The sequence below is a fragment of the Scyliorhinus torazame genome, chromosome X, assembly GCF_047496885.1.
Source record: "Scyliorhinus torazame isolate Kashiwa2021f chromosome X, sScyTor2.1, whole genome shotgun sequence".
In the NCBI taxonomy this organism is placed as follows: domain Eukaryota; kingdom Metazoa; phylum Chordata; class Chondrichthyes; order Carcharhiniformes; family Scyliorhinidae; genus Scyliorhinus; species Scyliorhinus torazame.
This window is the reverse complement of record NC_092738.1, coordinates 4,294,009-4,314,034: the sequence shown is the minus strand read 5'-3', so window position 1 is coordinate 4,314,034 and position 20,026 is coordinate 4,294,009. Positions and strand designations below refer to the sequence as shown.

The 20,026-nt window shown below is 52.4% G+C and overlaps 1 protein-coding gene across 4 annotated transcripts in view; it reads right to left on the bottom strand.

The window, feature by feature from the left end:
* rnf41 (ring finger protein 41) overlaps window positions 1–20,026 on the bottom strand; it is an 84,990-nt gene that overhangs the window by 46,215 nt on the left and 18,749 nt on the right. The window contains exon 1 of one of the 4 annotated variants that reach the window (XM_072493639.1): window positions 4,791–4,934. The exons of 2 other annotated variants lie outside the window; for them this stretch is intronic. The gene's annotated coding sequence lies outside the window, so the exon portion shown is untranslated. Of the gene's footprint in view, window positions 1–4,790; window positions 4,935–20,026 lie in introns of those variants that run through there. One more of the 4 variants, XM_072493644.1, reaches the window with a different exon arrangement.

Below are 20,026 nucleotides of genomic sequence, written 5' to 3'. Positions count from 1 at the left end.
GAACACCACTAGTCACCTTTCTCCATTTTGAGACACTCCCTTCCACCACTACTCTCTGTCTCCTGTTGCCCAGCCAGTTCTTTATCCATCTCGCTAGTACACCCAGAGCCCCATACGACTTCACTTTTTCCATCAACCTGCCATGGGAAAGCGGTGGCCTTATTCAAACATACAAGATCCCGAGGGGGCTGACACAGTAGATGGCGAGAGGTTTTCACCAGTGGGAAAATTTCGAACAAGGGGACATAGCTACAAGATAAAGCTCCGGTCACGTAAAACTGTGGTGTGTAGAAATTTCTTCTCAAGAGGGTGGCGAATCTCTGGAATTCGCAGGCCTGGAGAGTGGTGGAGGCTGGATCATTCAAAGTATTTAAAGTGGAGTTGGATAAATATCTGATAGATCGAGGAGTAGAGGGCTATGTGGAAATGGCCCAGGGAAGGAGTTGAGGCCGGCATAGATCAGTGATGATCGCAGTGAATGACTGGGCAGACTTGAAGGGTCCGACGGCCTTCTCCTGCTTCTAATCCTCGAGCGCGGTGTTGTGGGCGGTGGGGGTAGAGAGAAATGTGCCAAACTTGAAGGAGGTCAGCGAGAAAGGGGCAAGATTATGGATGACAATTAGCTGTCCGTTGCTCCATTAAACTTTCTCCAGTGCTGACCAGATGTTCACCAATCACATTTGACAATGGATCAGAACAAGGAGTTAGTTTTGCCAAAGTCAGTAAAAGTTTAGTCATTTATCCCTGCCAAAACTATATTTTTTGGACCGTGTCACCTGGTTTTTGTAACATGACAGTGGGACTGCATGAAACGGATTTCGAATGGTGAAATATTGGGTGGGATGGCTCAAGTGTTTCAGAACAATGCTGATAGAAATAGTAATTTGCTCGCAACTAGTATTTAAAAATAAGTACCTACAGATTGCTTGGTCTCCAAACAGAATCAAGAAAATTACTGTATTTAAAAATAAATGCCACGCTTCTAGACATTGAATGGTTCACACACAGGTAAAGTTAATCAAATCCTGAACAAGAATGATACCAGAACTAAGGTTAGAACTATCAGGAAAACCAATCATGACTGGGGCTCTTTTCTCTGGAAAATAAAGACAAGTGATCAAACAGCAGTCACTTAGATTATGAAGGGGTTCCATAAGGTAGATGTAGAGAATGTTTTTCTACACCGTTATATTGCAGGGTAGCATCTGCAGAAACTAAACCCACTTTCCCCAGCAACTGGAGGTTTGTACAGGCCAGCAATAGCAAAATTAAACTTTGACCTCGAACCAACATTCCGACACAAGGAAATTAGCACCTCCTCTCCTTCCCACACCAAACCTCACACACGCAAACATTGCTACCAATGGCACAAGTGCTTTGTTTCCAAGCCCAGCTGTGCCATCAGCAGAAAATTCTGAACACAAACAGGCTTTTAATGAATCAGAGTTAGGAGTTGGGGATTTCCTGGAGTTTCAGTCCTTAGTGTGAGACTGAACGAGAGAGAAGGGGGGGGGGAGAAGAGGAGGAGGAGGAGGAGGAGGAGGAAAGAGAGAGAGGAAAGGGGAATTACTACCAAGCCTAATTTAGCAGATACAGAAAATTCTGCATGGAGATAAAGAGCCTTTGTAATGTCGAACACCTGGAGTTCAACTGGAGGCTCAACTGAAGAACATAAGAACTAGGAGGAGTCGGCTATCTGGCCCCTCGAGCCTGCTCCACCATTCAATGAGATCATGGCTGATCTTTTGTGGAAATAGGCCATTTACTCCTTTTGAGTCTGGCTCTGCCAATTAATTCAGTGAACTCCACTTTTCTCTCTGCCCCACATAGCCCTCATAGTTGATCAAAAATCTATGTAACTCAGCCTTGAATAAATTCATTGACCCGCCTCCACCGCTCTGTTGGGACGACATTGCCACACACTAACGACCCTCAACAGAAAATATTTCCCCTCATCTCAGCTTTTACAGAGAGCCCACTTGTTCTTTCACTGTGTCCCCTGGTTCTATTCTCTCCCACAATTGGAAACATCCTCTGGGTATCGACCCTGCCAAGTCCCCTCAGAATCTGATATGTTTCAATAAGATCACCTCTCATTCTTCTAAACACCAATGGATACAGGCCCAACCTGCCCAATCTTTCGGAATGAGTCAAGTGAACCTTCTTGGAGTTGCCTCTACATCTCTCCCTCTCTCTCTTCCCCCCCCCCCCCCCAAGGAGACCAAAACTGTACACAATACTCCATATGTGCTCATGGCACCGAGGACCCGGGTTCAATCCCAGCTCCAGATCACTGTCCGTGTCATTCTCTCAATGTCTGCGTGGGTCTCACCCCTACAACACAAAAAATGTGCAGGGTAGGTGGATTGGCCACGCTAAATTGCACCCGAATTGGAAAAAGATACTCTTTAAAAAAAAAAAAAATTGTTAAGTAATACAAATACTCCAGATGTGATCTCACAAGGCCCTGTATAGCTGCAGTAAAACATCCGTTTTTATATCCCATTCCCCTTTGCAATAAACACCAACATTCCATTTGCCTTCTGAATCACTTGCTGTACCCGAATACTAACTTAGTGATTCATGTACCAGGACACCAGGTCCCTCGGTGCGGAGTTCTGCAATCTCTCTCCATTTTAAATGGTATACGGCTTTTCCAATCTTCCTGCCAAAGTGAACAAGTTCACATTTCCCCCCCATTATATTCCATCTGCCAAATCTCTGCCCACTCACTTAACCTCTTCTTGACAATTTACTTTCCGAACTATCTTGGTGTCATCAGCAAATTTAGCTTTCATCCAGGTTCTGGATGTAGACTGTAAATAGTTGAGGCCCCAGCACTTACTACAGCTTGCCAACCCAAAAAAAGACGGGTTTATTCTTAATCTCTGCTTTTTATTCGCTAACCAATTCTTTATCCACGCTAATATGGTACCTCCTGCACCACGTGTGCCTATTCTTTGTAATATACTTTGACGTGGTATCAAATCCCTCGGCACTGCATTAAAGTGTCAGCCTAGATTTTGTGCTCAAGTCTCTGGAGTAGAGCGGCACGGTAGCATAGTGGTTAGCACTGTTGCTTCATAGCTCCAGGGTCCCAGATTTGATTTCTGGCTTGGGTCACTGTCTGTGCGGAGTCTGCACGTTCTCCATGTCTGCGTGGGATTCCTCCGGGTGCTCCGGTTTCCTCCCACATGTCCCGAAAGACGTGCTCTTAGGTGAATTGGACATTCTGAATGCTCCCACTGTGTAGTTGAACAGGTGCCGGAATGTGGTGACTAGGGGCTTTTCACAGTAACTTCATTGCAGTGTTAATGTGAGCCTAGTTGTGACAATAAAGATTATTAAATGCCTTTTAGAAATTCAAGTATACCATATGCACCGGATCCCCTTCATCCATCTTCCCTGTTATTTCATCAAAAAAAAACTCAACAAACCATGTTTCATAGAATTTACAGTGCAGAAGGAGGCCATTTGGCCCATCAAGTCTGCACCGGCTTTTGGAAAGATCACGCTACCCAAGGTCAACACCTCCACCCTATCCCCATAACCCAGTAACCCCACCCAACACTAAGGGCAATGTTGATTCAGCCTGATCATCTTTGGATTTCCTAAATCTCCTGCCATAATAACTTCGAGCAACTTTCCTTGATGGATGCTTGGTTAACTGGCCTGTAGTTTCCTACGTCAATAGTTTCCAATGTCAATTAGAGGGGAGAATAAAGAAAAATAGCAATCAAGGATTATGAAAACACCCCATTGGTTTGTATTGAACCAAACTGCACTAAAATATAGAAACACGATTAAGCAAATTTGATAAATCCATTAAAAAAAAGTATCATGTACATAACGTTCACCTCATAAATCAATCACAGGCATCCAGGACTGTCAACTGTACAATAATAATCCGGAGCACTATATAAATTTGGTCACCTGTTCACACATGAGCACAGGATGACTCATATTCCTTGAAAAATCACAAGCTGGTCTGCCAAGAACTAACCAATTTACTGTGATTTTAATAAAGCTACAGAATGTGGGCAGCACGGCAGCACAGTGGTTAGCACAGTTGCTTCACAACACCAGGGTGCCCGGTTCAATTCCCGGCTTGGGTCACTGTCTGTGCGGAGTCTGCACGTTCTCCCCGTGTGTGCGTGGGTTTCCTCCGGGTGCTCCGGTTTCCTCCCACAGTCCCAAGGTGTGCGGGTTAGGCGGATTGGCCATGGTAAATTGCCAAAGGTGGCATGGAGTTACTGGGTTGTGGGGATAGGGTGGAGGTGTAGGGTGCTCTTTCCAAGGGCCGGTGCTGACTCGATGGGCCGAATGGCCTCCTTCTGCTCTGTAAATTCTATATAATGCCAGCGAGGGCAGAATAGTCAGACTGTGAATACTCCAAAGGGATATTGGAGTCAAAGGTGAGTAGATACAAGGGAAAGAATGACAAGGTCTACATTAGGATCAAGTACAAATTGCTGCTCTATTCAAACGCAACAGCTTCAACCAAATCAATGAAAAACAGGAACACATCCTCCAGCCCCAGCAGCAAAGAGGCTTTTTCTGACAAGCCCAATTTTGAAGTCACTTCATTGTAACCCTCAATGAGGGGAGTGCTGGGTCCCGCACCGACCCTGCTCCCACTGCCCGCGGACATCACATTGCATTCACCCCGTTAAAACGCTTCATTACTAGGCCCGATTCCAAGCCTCGGTCTTTCCTGCCGCCTGCCCGGTCACTGTGTGATTCCCCGTCCTCTCCCCGCGGCCACACACATTGTCGGAGTGGCGACTTACCGGAGGCCCGGCAGCGGGCGGGCAGCTCGCACGGGCGGGGATGGATATTTTTACACTTGGGGAAGATTTTCCGACATCGCCCAGCACAACCTCGGAAACGTCACCCAGGCCGGCTTTAAACAGGGGCCCGCCCCCCGGGGCGGGGCCTCCGGCTGACAGACAGCTCCCCCCCCCCCGACCAGACCCCGCTCCCGGCTCTGAGTGATGGGTCCGCTCGGCCAACGGCGACTGAGGACAGGGCAGCTGATCCCGCCCACTGACAGCTCGATTCGCGAATCAGTTCACAGCTTGGAGGGGACGCGCCAGTTCATGAGCGACAGCCGCCGCCGCGAATTGGGGCAAAGCTTTCAACTGATTGGCAGGTCGTCCGGCCAATCAAATCAGTGATTGGAGAGGGGGCGGGTTTCCATGGGAACACTCCTAGTGACGGGGGCAATGTCATTTCATTGGCCTCAGCCAATCCGGAGGCGGAGGCGGTGATTGACAGTTCGTCAGGAGGCGGGCCCTGCGCTCCTTTCAATCCCACACACAGCATTCAGCCAGCACAGCATTGATCCAATTCCCCAACCTTCACACAAACATCACACACATGATGTGCTGCCTGAATGATTGACGTCGGTGCCAGGGGGGGGGGGGGTCGGTGCCACGGGCGGGGGGGTCGGTGCCACGGGGGGGGTCGGTGCCACGGGGGGGGGGTCGGTGCCACGGGGGGAGGGGGTCGGTGCCACGGGGGGAGGGGGTCGGTGCCACGGGGGGAGGGGGTCGGTGCCACGGGGGGAGGGGGTCGGTGCCACGGGGGGGGGGGTCGGTGCCACGGGGGGAGGGGGTCGGTGCCACGGGGGGGGGGGGTCGGTGCCACGGGGGGAGGGGGTCGGTGCCACGGGGGGGGGGGTCGGTGCCACGGGGGGGGGGGTCGGTGCCACGGGGGGGGGGGGTCGGTGCCACGGGGGGGGGGGGTCGGTGCCACGGGGGGGGGGGGGTCGGTGCCACGGGGGGGGGGGGGTCGGTGCCACGGGGGGGGGGGTCGGTGCCACGGGGGGGGGGTCGGTGCCACGGGGGGGGGGGGTCGGTGCCACGGGGGGGGGGTCGGTGCCACGGGGGGGGGGGGTCGGTGCCACGGGGGGGGGGTCGGTGCCACGGGGGGGGGGGGTCGGTGCCACGGGGGGGGGTCGGTGCCACGGGGGGGGGGGTCGGTGCCACGGGGGGGGTCGGTGCCACGGGGGGGGTCGGTGCCACGGGGGGGTCGGTGCCACGGGGGGGGGTCGGTGCCACGGGGGGGGGGGGGTCGGTGCCACGGGGGGGGGGTCGGTGCCACGGGGGGGGGGGGGTCGGTGCCACGGGGGTCGGTGCCACGGACCCGGGTTCAATTCCGGCCTCAGGCGTCTATGTGGAGTCTGCACGTCCTCCCCGTGTCTGCGTGGGTTTCCTCCGGGTGCTCCGGTTTCCTCCCACAGTCCAAAGATGTGCAGGTTAGGTGGATTGGCCGTGATAAATTGCCTTAAGTGTCCAAAATGCAACTTAAGGGGATAGAGTAGGGCAGCAAGTCTGGGTAGGATGCTCTTTCAGAGGGTGGTGATGGCCCCCTTCTGCACTGTAAGGATTTATACAGATTCTAACTATTTCTAGCTCAGCAATGAAGGCCAGAACATGTGGTGTCCCTAGCCATGTTCCAGTACAGCTACAACACCCAGCAATGTGGAAAATTGCACAGGTATATCCAATACACAAGAAACAGGACATATCCCAAACCAGCCGATTACCACCCTACTGGTCTGCTCAGGATAATCAGTAAAATGATGCAAGGGAGCATCAATAGTGCTATCAAGCAGCACTTGCTTAGCAATATCCCGATCACAGATGTTCAGTTTGGGTTTTGCCATGGTCACTCAGCCCTGTTTCAAACATGAACAAAGAGCTGAATGCCAGAGGTGAGGTGAGAGTGACTGCCCTGACATCAAGGCAGCATTTGACCGAGTATGGAATCAAGGAGCCCGAGCTAAACTGGAGTCAACGGGAATCGGGGGGAAACTCTCCGCTGGTTGGAGTCATACCCGGCACAAAGGAAGATGGTTGTGGTGGTTGGAGGTCAATCATCTCAGCCCCAGAACATCACTGCAGGAGTTCCTCAGGACAGTGTCCTCGGCCCAACCATCTTCAGCTGCTCCATCAATGACCTTCCTTCCACCATAAGGTCAGAAGTGGGGATGTTTGTGGATGACTGCATTCTGAAGCAGTCCATGTTCAAGTGCAGCAAGGCCTGGGCAATATCCAGGCTTGGGCTGAAAGTGGCAAGTTACATTCGCACCACACAAGTGCAGGCAATGACCATCTCCTACAAGAGAGGATCTAACCACCGCCCCTTGACATTCAATGGCATTACCATCGCTGAATCCCCCACAATCAACATCCTGGGGGTTACCATTGATCAGAAACTACACTAGATGAACCATACAAATACTGTGGCTACCAGGGCAGGTCAAAGGCTCGGAATCCTATGGTAAGGAACTCATCTCCTGACTTCCCCAACGCCTGTCCAAGGCACAAGTCAGGAGTGTGATGGAATACTCTCCACCTGCCTGGATGAGCGCAGCTCCCACAACACTCAAGAAGCTCAGCACCAACCAATACAAAGCAGCCCATTTGATTGTCATCCCATCCACAATCATTCACTCCCTCCATCACCAATGCCCGGTGGCATCCGTGTGTACCATGTAAAAGATGCATTGCAAGAACTCACCCAGCAACTTCCAAACCCATGACCACTACCATCTAGAAGGACAAGGCACATGGGAACACCACCACCTGGACGTTCTTCTCCAAGTCACTCACCGCCCTGACTTGGAAACATATTGGCTCTTCCTTCACTGTCACTGGGTTAAAATCCTGGAACTCCCTCCCTAACAGCACTAACCTACACCACAGAGACTGCAGCGGTTCAAGAATGCAGCTCATCACCACCTTCTCAAGGGCAATTAGAGATGGGCAATAAACACTGGCCTAGCCAGCAAAGCCCACAACCCATGAATGAATAAAAAAGTGTAGTTCAGTGGCTAACAAGCAATAACAGTTTATAAAAGCACCTTTGACCGACTGCAAGTTCACAGGAGCAATTGTACGGTATGGCACTGTGCCACAGAACACGACATTCAGTCAAGTGACCAAAAACTTGGTGAAGGTGGGTTTTAAAGAGCGCCATAAAGGAAAGCGAGGTAGAGAAACAGAGATTTAGGGATGGATCTCCAGGGCTTTAGGGCCCAGACAACGCTAGGTACAGCTGTCAATGGAGGAGCGATTATAATTGGGAATGCACATGATGGCAGCGCAGATATCTCGGAGGCAAGTGGGGATGGCGGCGATTATAGAGATAAGGAGGGGCAAGGCCAAGGAGAGATTTGAAACATGGATAAGATTTTTAACGTAAATACACGGCTTGATCGGGAGCCAATGTAAGTGAGCCCAGGGTGAGAGGGGAACAGGAATGCTGAGAGTTCAAACACTCTCTGGGTCCAAATCCATTACATGACTACATCACGTTACACTTCAATAAGTCTTGATGCACAAGCATCTTTGATACATTTAATGCCATGCATCATCTCCTTAAATATTCTGCATGTTATTGCACTGAAACACAAGTCAGCTACGAGTCAAGTATTGCACTTTGGTTATGAACCACAATACTGCCACCTCTCCTAATTGGACACTTGGTTGATGAGCAATAAGGATAGAAGTACACCACACATAAACAGGCCATTTAGCCCATCTGTTCCATGATGTTTCCACTCCACACCAGCCTGCTCTCACCCCCTATTCATCTCACCTGCATTACCCATCTCCCAGCTTCCCCTTAAATGCACCCACATTATTATTATTTTTTTTTTAATTTAGAGTACCCAATTATTTTTTTCCCAATTAAGGGGCAATTTAGCGTGGCCAATCCACCTACCCTGCACACCTTTGGGTTGTGGGGGCGAAACCCACGCAGACACAGGGAGAATGTGCAAACTCCACACGGGCAGTGACCCAGAGCCGGGATCGAACCTGGGACCTCGGCGCCGTGAGGCAGGAGTGCTAACCACTGCGCCACCGTGCTGCCCGCACCCACATTATTCACCACAACCAATCGCCGCGGTAGCAGGTTCCACATTCCCACCACCCTCTGGGTAAAGAGGTTCCCCCCCAATTCTCCTGTTGGATTTATTCAGTGATGTATGTGGAATGAGCTGCCGGGGCAAGTGGCTGAGGCAGGGACATTGACAACAGTAAAAGGCATTTGGACAGATACACGGGTAGGAAAGGTTTAGAGGGAAATGGGGGTTAGCTTAGATGGGCTTTTCGATTGGCATGGATCAGTTTGGGCCGAAGGGCTAGGCTCCATGCCGTAGATTCTACGATTATGCTCCTGAACAAATGCAAACGTCTTCTCTCCATCGAATTACATCTACATCAGAATTTTAAAGACCTATATCAGGTCACCGAACTTTCGGCTTCGGAGTGAAAACAGGCCTTTTACCGCTTGTGTAGCCCATTGTAGCAGTCTTCTAGCCTCAGATCACATTCCGGTAGGTTTAAGAAGCTGCCATTGATTCCATGCTCAATCGCCAGGTTCAAAAAGCTGATTGGGTCCCCAGTAACATCTTAAGAGCCTGATCTGCATATTTAATGTTCCCTTCCAGTCGGGCAACACTTCAGCAGTCAAGGGCATTCAGCCTCTGATCTCCGGGTAAGCGTTCTCCAAGGCGGCCTTCAGGACCCGCGACAACACAGAATCGCTGAGCAGAAGCTTATAGCCAAGTTCCGCACACATGAGTGCGGCCTCAACCGGGACCTGGGATTCATGTTGCATTACATTCATCCCCCACCATCTGGCCTGCGAAATCCTACCAACTGTCCTGGCTTGATGTAATTCACACCTCTTTAACCTGGGGTTACCCCATCTCTGGATCTGTAAAGATTTAATCACCTGCTAATGCTCACATTCCGAGCATTGTCTGGCATCTTTGAATTTGTCTATATATGTGTTTCTGGAACAGACCTCTTCATTCACCTGAGGAAGGAGCAGCGCTCCGAAAGCTAGTGACATCGAAACAAACCTGTTGGACTTTAACCTGGTGTTGTAAGACTTCGTACTGTGCATATTTAAAGAGAACCCTGCCAGTTTTTGAAATTGCAGTCAGCTACGTCGGGCCCGGGAGGGTTAAAATGTATCCCAAGGTAGGGCAGCACGGTGGCGCAGTGGTTAGCACTACTGCCTCACGACGCCGAGGTCCCAGGTTCGATCCCGGCTCTGGGTCACTGTCCGTGTGGAATCTGCACATTCTCCCCGTGTCTGCGTGGGTTTCGCCCCCCACAACCCAAAGATGTGCAGGGTAGGTGGATTGGCCACGCTAAATTGCCCCTTAATTGGAAAAAAAAAGAATTGGGTACTCTAAATCTGTGAAAGAAAAATGGAGCCCAAGGAATAAGGTATACATGTTTAAAAGTGGAAAGACAGGTTAATGAAGTTGTGAAAGCATTTGGAATCACAAATAGTGGCATTTGTAAGCATTGATGTTAAATGCAAAATCACTGGGTAGCCTCCAGTTCGAATGTTGTGACCAGTTTGGTAAGATGTCAAAGAAAGGATTTTGCTAAGCTAGTATCAGGGATGATAGGCAGAAAGAAATGGGGATTTTTTTTCCCTCCCCAATGGAACACATCTTTCCCACCCATATCTCATGCCTTTCCGAATACTTGCACACCACGTGTGGAGACATACATGACCTAATTAACAGTTGTGTAGGAGTGAGTTATTAGCAGGAACACAATGTTAGGAGTTCGACTAACATTCCGGAACTCAGCAAGCATCACAGTCAGAGTTTATGATCTCACGTCAGCCCCTCAGTTGTGACATCGCATTACAATGCATTCCAGCTCAACTGCCAGCACATTCACCAACCTGGATCGTGCAATACATGCCACCTTTCAAACAATTTGTGCAATCAGATTTGCTTTCATGTTTGATAATGCACAGCTTTGTCAGTTTTTGTTTTCATTCTAGAAATATTTTCAATAAGAGGACACCATCTCAGACTGAAGGCTTTAAAACAGAGACGGGGAGGAATTTCTTCTGCCAGAGGGTGGTGAATCTGTGGAACTCTTTGCCGCAGAAGGCTGTGGAGGCCAAATCACTGAGTGTCTTTAAGGCAGAGATAGATAGGTTCTTGATTAATAAGGGGATCAGGGGTTATGGGGAGAAGGCAGGAGAATGGGGATGAGAAAATATCAGCCATGATTGAATGGCGGAGCAGACTCGATGGGCCGAGTGGCCTAATTCTGCCCCTATGTCTTATGGTCTTAATTTTTGCCTGGTCTCTACTTTTAGCCCCATTTCATTTATGGTCTGGAGAAGAAATTCTGGTTGCCTGTTGCTCCCAAATTTTCGCTTCGTCTTGGAAAAATGTTGCATTTTTGTTCTTTTCAAAATGAATGCTTTGAAAACAGCCCCAGCTGTTTATTTTCCTTCTACACATGACGGTGTTATGGGCCAGGGTTTAAAAAACTCCAAAGTATATTGATGCACGATCAAGGACCACTAAAGCGAGGTTGTAGTCCAACTGAAGCTAGATGTTTCCCCCAACAGCTCAGGTACAGAATGAAGGCTGCTGGGGCGGCACGGGTTCTTATACCCCGCCTAGCAGGGCGGAGCTACCATACATCCTAACCAATAGAAAGCATAGTTTCCACCAATGGTGCTCCAGCCTATCTGGTACCATAATACCTATAATACCACATTCACCCCCTGTTAAAAAGAGTCCGGCGGGGGTGGTGGCCAGAAACAACAAACATGGCAACGTGGTAGAATTAGTTATGGAGGTACCGTAATACCTCCGTACAGCGTTTTGTAACTATTTACAATTCTGATAGCCATGTACATTTGATGGTTTACATTTACAGTTTACAATTTAAAATAGAGCAATCAGTTTACAGTTTACAGTCTACAATTTAAAATGAAGCAATCAGTCGATCAGGGGCCCTGGTCGTCCTCTGTGATCGTCGGAGCTTCGGCGATGACTCCGGTGGAGGCGCGGGCGGCTGTGACTCCAGGAGCGTCCATGGCAGCTTCTGCACCCCTAGACGGCGCTGGTGGGGAAAACGGTTGACCTGGGAAGGGAGCGTCCCTCCTGTAAGGTGTCCCGGTGGAGGGGAGGGTGGGACTGGTGGCTGGAGTGTGCGTGGGGTTCCGGCGGGCGCCAGGTCCCATAGGGAGACCGTATCTCGTCGGCCGTCGACGTACTGAGGGTTAGCGTGGACCCTCTCGACCAACGGGTCCGACTTGTGCGCCCGCACGTGTTTTCGGAGCAGGATGGGTCCAGGTGCTGCCAGCCAGGTCGGGAGCGAGGTCCCAGAGGAGGACTTCCTGGGGAAGACAAGGAGACGTTCGTGAGGTGTCTGGTTGGTGGTCGTACAAAGCAATGACCGGATGGACAGGGGGGCATCTGGGAGGACTTCCTGCCAGCGGGAGACTGGGAGGTTCCTGGACCGTAGGGCCAGTAGGACGGTCTTCCAGACCGTTCCGTTCTCCCTCTCTGCCTGTCCGTTTCCCCGGGGGTTGTACCTGGTCATCCTGCTCGAGGCGATGCCCTTGCTGAGCAGGAATTGACGCAGTTTGTCGCTCATAAAAGGAGGACCCCCTATCACTATGTATGTAAGCGGGGAACCCGAACAGTGCAAAGATGCTATGGAGGGCCTTGATGACGGTGGTTGCGGTCATGTCGGGGCAGGGGATGGCGAATGGCAACCGGGAGTACTCATCAATCACGTTCAGTAAGTACGTGTTGCAGTCGGTGGAGGGGAAGGGGCCTTTGAAGTCCATGCGGAGGCGTTCAAAGGGACGGGAAGCCTTTATCAGATGCGCTTTCTCTGGTCGGTAGAAGTGCGGTTTGCACTCCGCGCAGATTTGGCAGTCCCTGGTGGCTGTCCTGACCTCCTCGATGGAGTAGGGCAGGTTGCGGGTCTTGACAAAATGGAAAAAGCGAGTGACCCCCGGGTGGCAGAGGTCCTCGTGGAGGGCTCGGAGGCGGTCCACTTGTGCGGTGGCACATGTGCCGTGGGACAGGGCGTCAGGAGGCTCATTTAGCTTCCCAGGACGATACAAGATCTCGTAGTTGTAGGTGGAAAGTTCGATCCTCTACCGCAAGATCCTGTCGTTTTTTATCTTGCCCCGCTGTGCATTATCGAACATGAAAGCAACTGACCATTGGTCCGTGAGGAGGGTGAATCTCCTGCCAGCCAGGTAATGCCTCCAATGTCGCACAGCTTCTACTATGGCTTGGGCCTCCTTTTCGACTGAGGAGTGGCGGATTTTGGAAGCATGGAGGGTACGAGAGAAGGCGGCCATGGGTCTGCCCACTTGGTTGAGGGTGGCCGCCAGAGCTACGTCGGACGCATCGCTCTCGATCTGGAAGGGGAGGGACTCGTTGATGGCGTGCATCGTGGCCTTTGCAATGTCTGCTTTGATGCGGCTGAAGGCCTGGCGGGCCTCTATCGACAGGGGAAAAACTGTGGATTGGATCAGGGGACGGGCCTTGTCCCCTAGTTGGGGACCCACTGGGCGTAGCTGAAAAACCCTAGGCAACGTTTCAGGGCCTTGGAGCAGTGAGGGAGGGGGAACTCCATAAGGGGGCGCATGCGTTCCGGGTCGGGGCCCATAACTCCATTTCGCACTACGTAGCCGAGGATGGCTAGGTGGTCGGGGCTAAACACGCATTTATCCTTGTTGTATGTAAGGTTAAGGATTTTTGCGGTCTGTAGGAATTTTCGGAGGTTGGTGTCGTGGTCCCGCTGGTCGTGGCCGCAGATGGTGACATTATCCAGATACGGGAATGTTGCCCGTATGCCATACCGGTCAACCATTCAGTCCATCTTGCGCTGGAAGACCGAGACCCTGTTGGTGACACCGAAGGGAACCCTTAAGAAGTGGTAGAGCCGCCCATCTGCCTCGAGGGCAGTGTATTTGCAGTCATTAGTGCGGATGGGGAGCTGGTGGTAGGCGGACTTGAGATCCACCGTGGAGAAGACCTTATAATGCGCGATCCTGTTTACCAGGTCGGATATGCGGGGGAGGGGGTACGCGTCCAGCTGCGTAAACCTGTTGATGGTCTGACTGTAGTCGATGACCATCCTATGCTTCTCCCCGGTCTTTACCACCACTACTGGAGCTCTCCAGGGGCTGTTGCTGGCTTCAATGACCCCTTCCCTCAGTAGCCTTTGGACCTCTGACCTAATAAAGATCCGGTCCTGGGCACTGTACCGTCTGCTCCAGGTGGCGACGGGTTTGCAATCCGGGGTGAGATTCACAAACAGGGAAGGCGGGTCAACCTTAAGGGTCGCGAGGCCGCAGACAGTAAGGGGGGGGGGGGTATAGGGCCGCCGAATTTGAAGGTTAGACTTTGGAGGTTACACTGGAAGTCTAAACCCAGGAATGTAGCCGCGCAGAGGTGGGGAAGGATGTAGAGACGGAAATTTTTGAACTCCCTTCCCTGGACTGTGAGATTTGCTAAACAAAACCCCTTTATCTCCACTGAGTGGGAACCGGAGGCCAGGGAAATTTTTTGATTAACAGGGTGGATGAGGAGAGAACAGCGCCTTCCCGTGTCGGGGTGTATGAAGCTCTCCGTGCTCCCAGAGTCGATTAGGCAGGACGTCTCGTGCCCATTGATGAATACGGTCGTTGTAGCAGTTGAGAGTGTTCCGAGGCCGTGACTCATCCAGGGTCACCGAGGCTAATCGCAGCAGTTGAGAGTTCTAATCGGGCAGTACGTGGTCAGCTGAGCTGGGGTCCTGGTGGATCAACCAAGATGGCGGCTCCCATTGGTCGCACATGGCTGGGGGTGCACAAAATGGCGGCGCCCATCCCTCCAACGTGGCGTCCGCAGCACAAGATGGCGGCGCCCGGGGTCCGCACGTGGCCCTGGAACAGGAAGATGGTGGCGACCGCTGGCCGCACGGGGACCGTGGAGAAGTTTGTGGTCGCGGTCCGCATTCGCCGCCGGAGACCGCGGCAACCGCACGGGCCTGACATTCCCCCATGAAATGGCCCTTTTTGCCGCATCCCTTGCAGGTGGATGCGCGGGCCGAGCAGCGCTGGCGGGGTGCTTGGCCTGCCCGCAAAAGTAGCAGCGGGGCCCCCTGGGGTTGCCAGGCCGCCTTGCAGCGCAGGCCTGTGGGGGGATTGGGGGGGGGGGGGGGGGGGGGGGAGAGAGAAGGTCTCGGGGTTGGCCGCGGAGGGGTTCCACGCTGCCCATGGGGCTGCCGCACGGTCAGGAACGTAAGCATGGGCGTTCCTGGAGGCCACGTCCAGGGAGCCTGCATGGGCCCGTGCCTCCCGGAGACCCAGAGTGTCTTTTTCTAACAGTCGCTGGCAGATGTGCGAGGATAGCATACCTGCCACGAAAGCGTCCCGGACTAAGAGTTCAGTGTGTTCAAAGAACAAAGAACAAAGAAATGTACAGCACAGGAACAGGCCCTTCGGCCCTCCAAGCCCGTGCCGACCATGCTGCCCGACTAAACTACAATCTTCTACACTTCCTGGGTCCGTATCCTTCTATTCCCATCCTATTCATATATTTGTCAAGATGCCCCTTAAATGTCCCTACTTCCACTACCTCCTCCGGTAGCGAGTTCCAGGCACCCACTACCCTCTGCGTAAAAAACTTGCCTCGTACATCTACTCTAAACCTTGCCCCTCTCACCTTAAACCTATGCCCCCTAGTAATTGACCCCTCTACCCCGGGGAAAAACCTCTGACTATCCACTCTGTCTATGCCCCTCATAATTTTGTATACCACTATCAGGTCGCCCCTCAACCTCCTTCGTTCCAGTGAGAACAAACCGAGTTTATTCAATCGCTCCTCATAGCTAATGCCCTCCGTACCAGGCAACATTCTGGTAAATCTCTTCTGCACCCTCTCTAAAGCCTCCACATCCTTCTGGTAGTGGGGCGACCAGAATTGAACACTTCTGGTGTTCGTTCGCCGAAACCGCAGCTTCTCCCCAACACCAGGAGTGCACGGTAGAATTCTTCCAGCGATTCCCCAGGGATTTGTCGCCTTGTTGCAAGCAGGTGCCGGGCGTAGACCTGGTTTACCGGGCGAATATAGTGTCCTTTTAGCAGCTCTATTGCTGCATCAAAGTCTTCCGCTTCCTCGATGAGGGTGTAAATCTCTGGGCTCACCCTCGAGTGCAGGACTTGCAGTTTCTGTTCTCCCGTGGGTGTGTTTTCGGCCGTCCCGAGATACCCTTTAAAGCACGCCAGCCAGTGCTTGAAGATTGCCGCTGAGTTCGCCGCGTGGGGGTTAAGTTGCAGACACTGGCTTGATTCGGAGCTCCATTCTTTCTTCTTAAAAAAATCTAGCTTATTAAATTGATGCACGATCAATGACCACTAAAGCGAGGTTGTAGTCCAACTGAAGGCTTTAATAAGCTAGATGTTTCCCCCAGCAGCTCAGGTACAGAATGAAGGCTGCTGGGGTGGCACGGGTTCTTATACCCCGTCTAGCAGGGCGGAGCTACCATACATCCTAACCAATAGAAAGCATATAGTTTCCACCAATGGTGCTCCAGCCTATCAGGTACCGTAATACCTATAATACCACATTTTATGGAGTTCACCTGAACTATACCTTTGTGTTGAATTTGGCTGGGATGAGCACAAGAGCCTGCCTTTCAAGTGTTAGTCAACGGGCTTTTAATCAAAAAACAAGCTTTATTCTAAGAATTTAGTTAACATTTGTATAAACACACACATTAAGAACTTTTATCCATTATAACATAAAGACCCCACACAGCTACAGTAATCTATGTATAACCCTTATTGAATTCCCCATTAACTGTTCCAATTCAATAACAAACTCCAAGTAAAACCAGAAACCCCTTTTCAAAGGTGTGGCCCCAGCACACGGCACTCTCACTGGTATAAGACTGTTGTTACTGATACTCTGTTCCCCTTTTCAAACAGCAGGTTTCAATTCCCCCAGAAAGCAATTATCTCTTTTAAGTTACCAAATAGTCTGGAAACAGCTTTTTAAATGTAGAGAGGTGGGCCAAAAAAACATCTGTTCTCTGTCTGAGTCCACAGCAGCCAAAAGTGAAAGCAAAACCAAAATACTCAGCCACAGCTCAGCTCCACCCACAAAAATGGGAGGGGGGGGGGAGAGGGAGGGAGGGGGGAGGGGGGTGAGGGGGGGGAGGGGGGAGGGGGGAGGGGGGGAGGGAGGGGGAGAGGGGGGGGAGGGGGGGAGGGGAGGGAGGGGGGAGGGAGGGAGGGAGGGAGGGAGGGAGGGAGGGAGGGAGGGGGGAGGGAGGGGGGAGGGAGGGAGGGGAGGGGGGGAGGGAGGGAGGGAGGGGGGAGGGAGGGAGGGAGGGGGGAGGGAGGGAGGGAGGGGGGAGGGAGGGAGGGAGGGAGGGAGGGGGGGAGGGAGGGAGGGAGGGAGGGAGGGAGGGGGGGAGGGAGGGGGGGGAGGGAGGGAGGGAGGGAGGGAGGGGGGAAGGGGAGAAGGGGAGGGAGGGGGGAAGGAGGGAGGGGGGGGGGGGGGGGAAGGGGGGGGATCCCCCGGTCCGGCTGATCACGTGGAACGTGAGAGACCTGAATGGGCCGGTCAAGAGGGCCCGGGTGTTCTCGCCCTTACAGGGGCTAAAAGGCCGACATAGCCATGCTACAGGAGACGCACCTGAAGATCGCGGATCAAACGAGGCTGAGGAAGGGATGGGTGGGGCAGGTTTTCCACTCGGGGCTGGATGCGAAGAACAATCTTGGTAAGCGGGTGGCATTTGTGGCGGATAAAGGGGGTCATTATGTGATGGTGAGTGGCAGGCTGCAGGGGGCCCGGGTGGTGCTGGTGAATGTATATGCCCCAAACCCAAGCAGGGTTCATGAAGCGGATGTGGAGCCGGATCGCGGATCTGGAGGCAGGTAATCTGATATGCGGCCAAGGTCCTGAGGGGGTTCATGGACCAGATGGGGGATGTGGATCCGTGGAGATTTGCCAGGCCAAGGGCGAGGGAGTTTTCCTTCTTCTCCCATGTACACAAGGCTTACTCCCGGATAGATTTTTTCGTGCTAAGCAGGGCGCTGATGTCGAGAGTGGAAGGGGGGGGGGGAGAGAGTATTCGGCCATTGCGATCTCGGACCATGCCCCGCACTGGCTGGAGCTGGGGGTGGGGGAGGAGAGAGACCAGCGCCCGTTCTGGCGCATGGATGTGGGACTGGTGGTTCGTGGGCGGGTCCGGAGGTGCATACAGAGATATGTGGAGGCCAATGATGATGGGGAGGTTTCGGTGAGTGTGGTCTGGGAGGCGCTGAAGGCAGTGGTCAGGGGGGAGCTAATGTCAATCAGGGCCCAGAGGGAGGAGAGGGAGAGGATGGAGAGGGAGAGGTTGGTGGGGGAGATACTGAGGGTAGATAGGAGGTATGCGGAATCACCCGAGGAAGGGTTGTTGAAGGAGCGACGGAGCCTCTAAACGGAGTTTGACTTGCTAACCACGGGGAAGGCCGAGGCCCAGTTGAGGAAGGTACAGGGAGCAGTGTATGAGTATGGGGAGAAGGCAAGTCGGATGCTGGTGCATCAGCTGCGGAAGAGGGAGGCGGCTAGGCAGATTGGGGGGAATTAGAGATAGGGGGGGGAACACGGTGCGGAGTCCAGCTAAAATAAATGAGGTCTTTAAGGACTTCTATGGTAAATTATACGAGTCGGAACCCCCGGAGGGAGGGGAGGGGATGAGGCAGTTCCTGGACCAGCTGAGGTTTCCAAAGGTGGAGGAAGGGCGGGTAGAGAGGGACTGGGGGATTGGGATGGGGGAGCTAGTTTTTTTTTTTTTATTAAATATTTTATTGAAAATTTTTGGTCAACCAACACAGTACATTGTGCATCCTTTACACAATATTATAACAACACAAATAACAATGACCTATTTTATAAACAGAAAATGAATAAATAATAAATAACAAAAATGAAAACTAACCCTAATTGGCAACTGCCTTATCACAAGTAACACTCTCCAAAAATATAATTTAACAGTCCAATATATAATTATCTGTAGCAACGACCTATACATACTATACAGTATATATTAACAACCCTGAGAGTCCTTCTGGTTCCTCCTCCCCCCCCCCCGATCCTGGGCTGCTGCTGCTGCCTTCTTTTTCCCATTCCGTCTATCTTTCTGCGAGGTATTCGACGAACGGTTGCCACCGCCTGGTGAACCCTTGAGCCGACCCCCTTAGGACGAACTTAATCCGCTCTAGTGGATGGGGGAGCTAGTTAAGGGGTTGGGGAGTATGCAGGCGGGCAAGGCCCCAGGGCCGGATGGGTTCCCCGTAGAGTTCTATCGGAAATTCCCGGAGGTGTTGGGCCCGTTGCTGTTGAGAACTTTTAACGAGGCTAAGGAAAAGGGAATCCTTCCCCCGACGATGTCGCAGGCTCTGATCTCGCTTATCCTCAAGCGTGATAAAGAACCCGCTGCAGTGCGGCTCCTATAAGCCGACTTCGCTCCTCAATGTGGATGCCAAGCTGTTGTCCAAGATCTTGGTCACGAGGATTGAGGATTGTGTCCAGGGAGTGATTCATGAGGATCAGACGGGGTTTGTGAGGGGCAGGCAGCTGAATACGAATGTGCGGAGGCTTCTGAATGTGATCATGATGCCCTCGGAGGGTGGGGACACAGAAGTGGGAGCGGCAATGGACGCGGAGAAAGCTTTTGACCGGGTAGAGTGGGAGTATCAGTAGGAGGTGTTAGGCAGATATGAGTTCGGGGAGGAGTTCATAGCGTGGGTTAAATTGTTGTACCAGGCCCCGGTAGTGAGTGTATCAACGAACCGGCTATGGTCAGGGTATTTTAGGTTGTGCCGTGGAACGAGACAGGGGTGCCCTTTGTCCCCCCCCTGCTGTTTGCCCTGGCGATTGAGCTGCTGGCCATGGCGTTGAGGGATTCCAGAAACCGGAGGGGGCTGGTTCGGGGGGGGGGGGGGGGGGGGGGCGGGGGAGGAGCACGGTGTGTCGCTGTATGCGGATGACCTGCTTCTGTATATTGCGGATCCGGTGGAGGGGATGGGGAGGGTCATACACGTTCTTAGGGATTTTGGAGACTTTTCGGGATACAAGCTCAACGTGGGGAAGAGCGAGCTGCTCGTGGTGCATGCAAGGGGCCAGGAAGAGAGGTTGGGGGAGCTACCGCTCAAGATGGTGGAGAGGAGTTTTCGG